Source organism: Rattus rattus, chromosome X (genome assembly GCF_011064425.1).
Source record: "Rattus rattus isolate New Zealand chromosome X, Rrattus_CSIRO_v1, whole genome shotgun sequence".
In the NCBI taxonomy this organism is placed as follows: domain Eukaryota; kingdom Metazoa; phylum Chordata; class Mammalia; order Rodentia; family Muridae; genus Rattus; species Rattus rattus.
The window spans coordinates 1,173,151-1,182,897 of NC_046172.1; positions in this window are offsets into that span (position 1 = coordinate 1,173,151).

Genomic DNA, 9,747 nt, shown 5'->3' on the forward strand with positions numbered 1-9,747 from the left:
TGTACCCGGAACCCAGCTTAATAATTTTCCCTACCTTCCTACTTAACTTCCACACTGGTGGCTCATGGGAGATATTCAATAAGTTACTGATTTAGTGGTAGTTGTGTCTAAGCAGTCTTCTCAAACAAGTCTGTATTTGTGTTCATCCAGCTTCAGGCAGATTCAGGCAGCCTGGACCTGGTGGGGATGTGTACAGAGGTCTTAGTATAGGTCCACAGAGAGCTTTGTGTCACTTTGGAAAAATAAGGAAAAGAGAAAAACATGTTTTTCTCTCTTTTCAGAGCAAAGGCTAACATTTTTACCTTATTTTGTGGATTGTCTCAAAATGACTGCCAGAATCCTCGTTTTGCAGATGAGGAAATTAAAGATATTTTTTAGGTGACAGAGATTTTTCACAGTGGTATGTGGCAGGAAGTGTGTCATTCTCAGATCTGAGGCTTTTCCACTGTGTGTGTGTGTGTGAAGGGGCAACTCTCTGACATAAGTAATGTGGGAAAAAATCAGGGATTAGTGGTTTTCTGATGCAAAGACAGCTTGGGCTTGAACTGAATGCTGGGCAGAATTTGAGTATCTGCAAAAGGAGTGGGAAAAGGGATTCTTGATACAGGAAAGAACATAAGCAAAAATCTTTTTTTCAAATTGATTGCCTCTGATTTAATAGTCAGGAAGCCTAATGTCTGAAGCAAAGGATTAATTTCTTGAAGCAATTATCTGTTAACACTGAGATAATGACTATGGAAAAGTCACTGTTCATTTTGGTCGGGGGACAGGTAAATGGGATATAATCTCTGTTCACTTTTCATTTTTTTTTTCGGAGCTGGGGACCTGAACCCAGGGCCTTGCACTTGCTAGGCAAGCGCTCTACCACTGAGCTAAACCCCCAACCCCTTGAATTGTCATTCTTAAGATCAAGTCTACACCCCTTAATATTAAGGGAGGAGAATGTTAAGTGTGAGATCTGGAGAGCTTTGGATAAATCCTTACAAAATTAGTGTCACAAAAAAAAAAAAAAAAAAAAAAAACAAAAAAAAAAAAAAAAAAAAAAAAAAAAAAAAAAAACATAGAAAAAACCCATAGAGATGAAAGTAGAGGAGTTAAGATAGACTCCTTTATTGTTCAAGTGTTTGTTTTGAGGTAGGGTCTCATTATATAGCCCACAGTAACCTTGAACTCATGGTCCTCCAGCCTGTGCTCAAAAGTGTTGAAAGTACACAAGCACTGCCACTCGTGGGCATGACTGAATCTTCTACCATGATGACAGATGAGGTGAAGAAGGGTAAAGGAAATCTATAGGATCTAGACAAAGAAACAAAGTCCTAAAGTTGGAAATTTCGAGTTTATCAAAGTACTTGTTGAAAAAGACAGTTATCCATGTAAGGACTTAATACTCTAGGGAGACATTTTAAAGAATAATGGGAAGGGACCTGGAGAGATGGCTGAGTGGTTAAGAGGACTCATTGCTCTTCCAGAAGACCTGGATTCAGTTGTAATGTCCATATGGTAGTTCACAACCATCTCTAACTGCAGTTCAGGGGATTAATGCCCTCTTCTGACCTGTGCAGGCACCAGGCATGAAAATACACCCATACACAGAAAAAAATTAAAATGATTTCTAAATTTAAAAAAAGGTTCTGATACACAGTGAAACATGATACAGAGAGGGTATGAATAAAGAAACATGTAGGGACTTTTTGACAAGATTAAAAGCTCTCGTGTGGAGTATAAGTCACATGGGTAGAAGCAGGAATCACTCTTGTGAATAAAGAAGCAACGATAAAAGTTGTGTTAGCTGACTGGCTATCTTGCTTTTCACTGCTCACTTCTTATCCATTAATCAAGTTAGTTCTTCCTGAGCTCCATTGTTCCATTGGTCACTAAGCAAGCATCTCTGGACCCCAGGGCAAGTCTTTGGTTTGGAGCCAAAGGTCATCTCTTGCAGCTGTCTCTGAGCACGAATCCTTGTCTTCCCTGAGTTTCATTTCAAAAGTAAAAAAATAAAAACCTTGTTTTTAAAGAAACATTTCCACTTGCTGTTTTTTATCTTTTGTTTTCCAATGTTTTTTAACAATTCAAATTTTACTTTGAATTTGATAATCCATTTACAAAGTTTAAAGATGAGGATTATAAGAGGTATCAAACCCCATTCTCATTTTTTTGATGTTCGAGAGTTCCATTTTTGTCTGTCATACTTCTGCCCTCATCACTTTATCCACTCTTTCTTCCTGCACATAACTTTGCTTCCTCTTTTAGTAGGTCATCATGACATTTCCATCCTCGTGTATAAGGGATTTTGTTAGAGTCACTATTACCTTCTCTTGTGCACAGCTTACTTGTTAATCTTTTCCTAACTAATCCCCATCTACCATGTGTGTGTGTGTGTGTGTGTGTGTGTGTGTGTGTGTGTGTGTCTGTGTGTCTGTGTGTCTGTGTCTGTGTGTGTAGTGAGTTTAATAAGGATTATTTACAGGAGCAGGAGTAACTTAGCAGTGGTTCTTTGTAAAAATCCACATACACAAACAACCATCAAGCCATATTTGAACATAAAGGAGTACACACTATTTCAGGTCTTAGTTTTGTAACCTAACAGCAAGATTTCTTCTTGGTACAAAGAGATTTTTGGTTGTGTTTGAGATGGGGTCACCCCAATTCTGATCCATCCTCTCCCCTTTAGTGTTTTTGCAAACTCAATATATATAGACTTTTTAAATGGAGGACCAACATACATATTTTGAAAAATACTTTAATTATTTTGGCACATGCCTCCTTCTGTAGTGGCAAAGAAACGCACATTGCTTTATATCCCAGCACACATATTTACTCTGGTAATGCTGGTCTTTAGGGGAAAAGTGGCTCAGGATTTGCCTTTCTCTTCTCCCTAAGCTCTTGCCTAAAGGTCATGTTCCACTGGATTGGGAGGCATCTTGGGCAGTAGGCTAAACAGTCACAGAAAGAGCTTCCAAAGTGCTCATTCTCATGTGTCTAGATGTACCCTTTCGCTCAGGCCTCATTCAGTCAAAGGTGAAGTAGTTGTGCCTAGAATTAGATGCTCTCAGTTGCAAGATAGCATTCTTTCCATTCTTTCCATTTTTCCCTCTAACACTCAGTAGGGAAGACCTTGTTATCAGTGTGAGCACCAAATGTAGAATAAGGACCTTGTCCTTACATCTTAGTAGATCCTCATTACCCAATTTCAAATATCATACCCTGGACAAAGACGATATTTAAGTTTCCATTTCTTCATCTGGCAAAATGGAACCAATCACACAGACTTTACACAGTTGATGTAAAGGTTAATCGACAATATAGGCAAAACACTAACATGGTGCTTAGCTATCATGCAGGTACTCAATTTTAAACGTGTTGTTACTGTTATTGCTGAGGATAGTACAGTGTTTGAAATGAGAGGCTTTGGAAGTAAACTGTTCTCTCTGTGATCTTGGTCCAGACTCTATTGAGCATGTTTTTTGCCACAGTTTAAGTTAACTGATGTCAATTTCCACAAATAAAAACATGTAGAAAGAGAACCTCTCTTATTTGTGGACATTTCATCTGTTAAAGTGCTTAACATTGAGCCCAATATCAAAGTAGCTAACTATACTTAAATGATTTCTGTCCCATCAGTTAACATAGGAGGTACCTCTTTATGTATTTCCTTATAAACAGTTTATCTATAAAAGTGCATGCACAGTATGGTACACTTCAAATGTGATGAGAGTAAATCTCATGCATTTTCTTTTCCTCACAATTTCAAAGACTTGTGCTCATGGAAAAAGTTTTAGAGGGTAACATTCTGAGTGTGTATTACATGTCCTGAGGCTTTTCTTTTTCCTTGTATTTAATGTTTATATATATATATATATATATATATATATATATATCAGAACAGTACCTATATGTAGTGCTGTATGCCAGGTGCAGTATGAGCAATGCCATATTGGACTCAAATGCTGTCCTATCTAGACAGCACTGCTCTAACCTTTGATCATGTGTTTGCTCTACAAATACGTGTTAACACCAGAAGATTTACTATGCCCCTGACCAGGGATGTGTAAATGGTAACAAGCGTTTTTCCCCTTTTGAACAGCTGAGCCCTGGCTCAAGTCAAAAGCATCTGACTCCAGATTTAAGCGCTGCATTTATACACATGGTTCTCTTTTCTTTTCTTTTTCTTTCTATATCATGCTATCTTTAAAACTGTAATGGGAAGACCCTTGTGTATGGGTCCTGGTCTGCTACCACGGACTAAACATAAACACTTTCTAAGTATGAAAGTCCAGTCTCAGATAAAGACATGAATGTATTTATACGGAGTAATGGGAAGAAAAATAAATAAAAGTAAATTATGAATTTTGGATTTTCGTTTTCCTTTAATGTTTAGACTTAAGCTAAGCCCTCACTCAGGAAAGAAATAAGGTTCCAAATCTGGAAACACTGAGTTTTCCTGGACAACCAAACATGTTTTACAGATACCTAATTATCTGAAGTGGAAAGATGTCAAAAGATACAGAGGGTGACAGATCTGAGGGACCAAGTAATTAACTTCCCCCTTAAGTACAAAGCAAGTAGCTGACTGTTCTTTATCTTATAAATTCAGCATAGTATCAACAAATAACCTAAGCTTCAAAATCAAAACACATCAGATAAAAATTTAAGTCAGAAATGTCTATGCTCACTGATGTTCTTAAAGCTTCCTCCCTAGGAGCCTTGTGGGCAGAGATGGCAGTGACTACTTCAACACAAACCAAACAAAAACAAGTTTAATATTGAAAAGTGTTTGTTTTTAGTTCCCAAACCAAGGTGAGTACATGAAGAGAGGAATTAATTACAGAAGCCAAACTTGTATAATAAGTGATGGATAATCTAATAAGAACATTTATTAAACACAGATCACATTATTGGACCCTAATCTATTCTCTCTGAACATAATGATTTCTGAGTTTTGATTCTAAAGCTTGAGGTCAAATAATTCAGAGTAACATTAGTACAAATGCATATAAATGCCTGAAATATATGCACGTACACACACACCCCTCATACCCATATCTATCTATCTATCTATCTATCTATCTATCTATCTATCTATCTATCTATCTATCTATCTATCCATCCATCCATCCATCCATCCATCCATCCATCCATCCATCCATCCATCCATCCATCTATCTATCTATCTATCTATCTATCTATCTATAGATATAGCTATAGATGTTTAATCAACAGGTCTAGAGTGGGGCTGATTCTAACCAGTTCTACCAGAGTAGAATATGAGTGGCCAGACAGGCACAGAGAACAGGTTCATAGAAATTTGTATGGATCATCAAGGGACTAGGTCTTTCTGTGACTGGAAAAGGCTTCACATAGGAGGTTCAAGTAAGTGAGTCTTGTTCCCCTGGAAACCACAAGGGGACAGCAAAGAGGCCTACATTGCAGTGCTGTGACTATGGTTTAAGCTGGGCAGGCCATCCAAACTTTCTGAACCTTAGTTGTTTTTTGTTTTTTTTGTTTGTTTGTTTGTTTTTTGTTTTCTATACAAAAACAAAAACTAGGAATGTTAGACTTTTCACAGTCCTAAAACTGAGACTCGAATGAGAAAATGTAAGGATGGCATTGAGCAGTTCTCTAGCATAGGGCCTGGGTTCCATCCCCAACACGTAAAATTATTCTTAAATCACTTATTATCTGTTTATAAGAACAATAGTATAAAAAGTCTATTAATGAGCCTATAAAACCATCCTGAATTTTACAATTGGAAGTGAAGCACACTGCAAGAAAACAGCACTCAAATCCTAACTGCCACTTATACTTGTTTTTTTTTCTTACATAGCAGCCTAGCTGTGGTGAGGGATATGGCCCTTACCACTAAACTACTTTAAGAAGTATTGCATCCACTTTGTTCAGCACAATGATGCTTAACTTTTATAAATTACTTGTCATTTTCAATGGACACAACAAGAATCAGTTAATTAGTTGTCACACAGTTTAAGTTATTTTTTCACTGTCTAATTAGAAGTGGATCAGGGAAAACCAAAGAAGTGAAGGCAGGTGACAGGAGGATCAGAGCCAGGGTGAGAATGCTGAGGGCTCTACCAATTATGTTCACTATTTATAGATGAGAACAAGCTTTCACCAAGAAAGTATGAAACCACTAAAGAAGGTAGAAATCAGTTTCTCAACATCTTACCACTAAGAGCCAAGGTGTCATATATAGAAAGGGATGAAATATAATGACATCGCTATTCTCTAATATTCTGTATATACCAAGAAAGAAAACAACAGTAAAGGAATTACTTCACTTAACAAACAAAAGAGGTCTTACTATTAAGATAGCATAAATCTGCATAGTCTATAAGATAGCATAAGCTGTTCTAAATACCGGAGGAAACCCAAATTTTAAGGAGGAAAGGTTTATTTCACTCCATGTTTTCAAAGCTTTCAGTCTGTGGTCAGCTGGTCCATTTCAGGCCTCTGGCAAGGTATCATGGCATGGGGTTCACCTCATGGTATCTGGGAAGCATAAAGAGAGTGGGGATGGTCCTGGTTCAAATATCCCTTTGAAGGGCCTGCCAGCAGTCACCTTCACTAGACTCTATTTCCTAATATTACCATCTTCTGGCAGTACCATGGGCTGGTGACCATTCCTCTAACACACGGAGTTTAATATATATATATATTCTTTAGGATTTCTCTCTGTAGCAGCCCTGGCTGTCCTGGAGTTCACTTTGTAGAGCAGGGTGGCCTTGAACTCAGAAATCTGCCTGCTTCTGACTCCAGAGTGCTGGGATTAAGGGTGCATGCCACCACTGCCCAACCATATTCTTTTGTACTTTCATATATGAATACAATATATTTAGATCATATCTACCCCTCAACTCTTCCCAGGATCCCACCACATTCCCCTTTCAACACCTAGGGGCAGAGCCATATCTATGTTGGAATGTTGACCAGCTAGATCTTGTACAGGCATCAGGCAATCACAGTGTTGGAGGGTTAATTGGCTTGATCTTGTCCAAATGCTAGGCAGGCAACCATAGCTGCTGACTTTAGGAGTGCAAGGGCCCTATTATATTCAGCAGACATGATTTCATTGCACTCTTCCCTGGCTCTTACTACAATCTTTCTGCCCCTCTTTCACAACGCTTCCTGAGCCTTGGGGGAAAAATATAATAAAGTCACAAACATGGACCTTCTAAAATTTTCATTATTGTGACAGGGCACATGTGTCAAAGTTAGAGGTCAACTAAATGTAATCGATTCTCTTTTAAAAAAAGATGTATTTGTTTTATGTATGGGTACACTGTTCCTGTCTTCAGACACACCAGTAGAGGGCATTGGCTCCCATTATATACCATGTGATTGCCTCAGGTATTGGCCTCAGGACCTCTGGATGCGCAGCCAGTGTTCTTAACCACTGAGCCATCTCCCCAGCCTATGTAATGGACTCTTAACCTTTATGTGGGTTCAAACTCAGATTACCAGTCTTATACAGCAACTTCCTTTACCTGCTAAACCTAATACATGGAACTTTGAGAGACTCTTCAGATTGAAGCTACACTACTACATGACTACCAGTCATGTGAAGGTTGGCTTTTTAGTGTTAAACTTTTTTAAGGCCTTTTAAGGATCCCATAAAGTAGTACAGCATTTATGACACATTGCAGAAATCAAACCACAAAACCCAATCCCAAAGGATCACACTTACCTGCATTTATTTTGCAAATAAATCTATTGTTTGGGAATTTCATGTGACGTATTTTGAACATATTTACCCTTTTCCCCAACTCCTCCCATAACTACCCTCTGTATCCTCCCATTCCTTCTCATATAATTTTGTGGGTTTTTCCCCTTTCATCAAGTCCAGTTTGTCTTTCTAGCTAGTTTTGGGAGTGTGGCCTGCCTATGGTCAACCTGCCAGGGTCATATCATTCAAGAAATCTATTTTTCTCTCTCCCAGAAACTATCAAATACCAAATAGCTGCTTAGCTCGTGGTGGGATTTTTGTGCCCACCTTCCCTGCTCCATGCTGGGATTTTTGTCTGCCTGGAGCATGCACAAGACTTGTGCATGCTGTCATAGTCACTGTAAGTTCTTATGTGCAACTGCCTGTTTGGATCCAGAAAATAGTTCCCTTGATGTTATCCACACCCCCTGGATCTTTCCAGCCTCCCCTTCCAAGAAGATCCCCGAGCTTGGGAGGGATGAGTGTGATATTGATGTCCCATTTAGGGCTGAGCACTCCAGAGTCCATTATTATGCATAGCTAGCTGAGGGGCTCCATGTTAACTAACATCTACTGTAAGGAGATGCCTTTACAAGATAAAATGTTTTCTAGAGTGGGTTTGAAGGCACCACGATTCTAGAGCTTGGAGAACTAACAGTATAAAATGAGCATCTTAAATTTTAATGTGCATAAAAATCACTTTCCCATTTATATAGAAAACTTAAATATATCTTTTATGAGAAAAACAAAATATAGACATCAAGAATTATCCAACAGGAAGTAATTTTATTATTGTGTTATCATTTCTGCTTGTTCTCAATGCTCCAAGTGATCTTAATGTGCTTGTTGAACCTTTATAAGTAGAAATAAACACAATGTTATATTTTTACAAACTAACCAATTTGGACTTTCAGTATTTGTTTTATGAGCTAGGAAAGGAAGACAAAGACTAGTAAATTTGACAGTAAAAATACCATCTCCTCTTATAAACTTGAATGAAAATTTATCACACTTCTTTATTTTTTGAGACAGGCTCTTGCTATATAGCCCAGACTGGCCTGGAATTCAATATATAACCTAGGCTGGCCTTGAATTCCTGAGTACTGGAATTCAATGGTATATGCTACACCCAGCATTTTTAAAATATGGAAGGAAAGATGCCTAATCTTAGCAAATATTCAGTCATAACAAAATGTGACTTATTTCAAAAAAGAAAACATGATAGAAATTCCTTATATCAAAATATGTTTCTTCCTTTTCATTTCTTCTGAGTACCTTGTATATATACACATGTATACACACATATGCACGTATTACATCAAATACACACTCAGTGTACAGTTCATTTCTCATTAGTATGAGACAGAGATTAGACATTTATTTTGTTTTAAAATTAAAAATTGTATAACAAAACACCCAAAATAAAATAAAAATTTTATCAAATTTTGGTACATGTATGAGTAAATATAGAGTACTCTTCAAAAAATTAGCATTAAACCATTTTAACATTTATTTCAAAGCACATTTTATAAATACTAGATAAATTTACATATAAAAGCTACACATAAACATACAGACCCAAAATATAGCAGTACTATTAATGCAAGAGAAGTAAACTGATAAGATGTTTAAACAAATATGACAATAAAAATCACTTTTCATGGCTATTAATTTTTCATGAGTTTAAAAGTTATTCAGAAATCAAATGTAGTTAATATATCATGATTACTATCAAAGTTTACACTTGCAGAAACAACATGAAGTACTTGTAAAAAGTTCTTACCTAAATGGATATAAAGTTTCAGGCTTTGGTTAACATACTAAATTTGGTGGGAAAATCTTAAATTAATGTCTCCTTTACATAATATTCCTGAGTTTTTGTTAGACCGTTACTGATATGATAAAAACTCAATGTGTGACATTTTGTGTGACGTTGCATTTTAGTTCTGAAAAAACACGTACTGATTATTTCAAATGTGGATAAAGACAATTAGTGATATAATCAAGGCAGAAAAGAATGCATTTAAGTT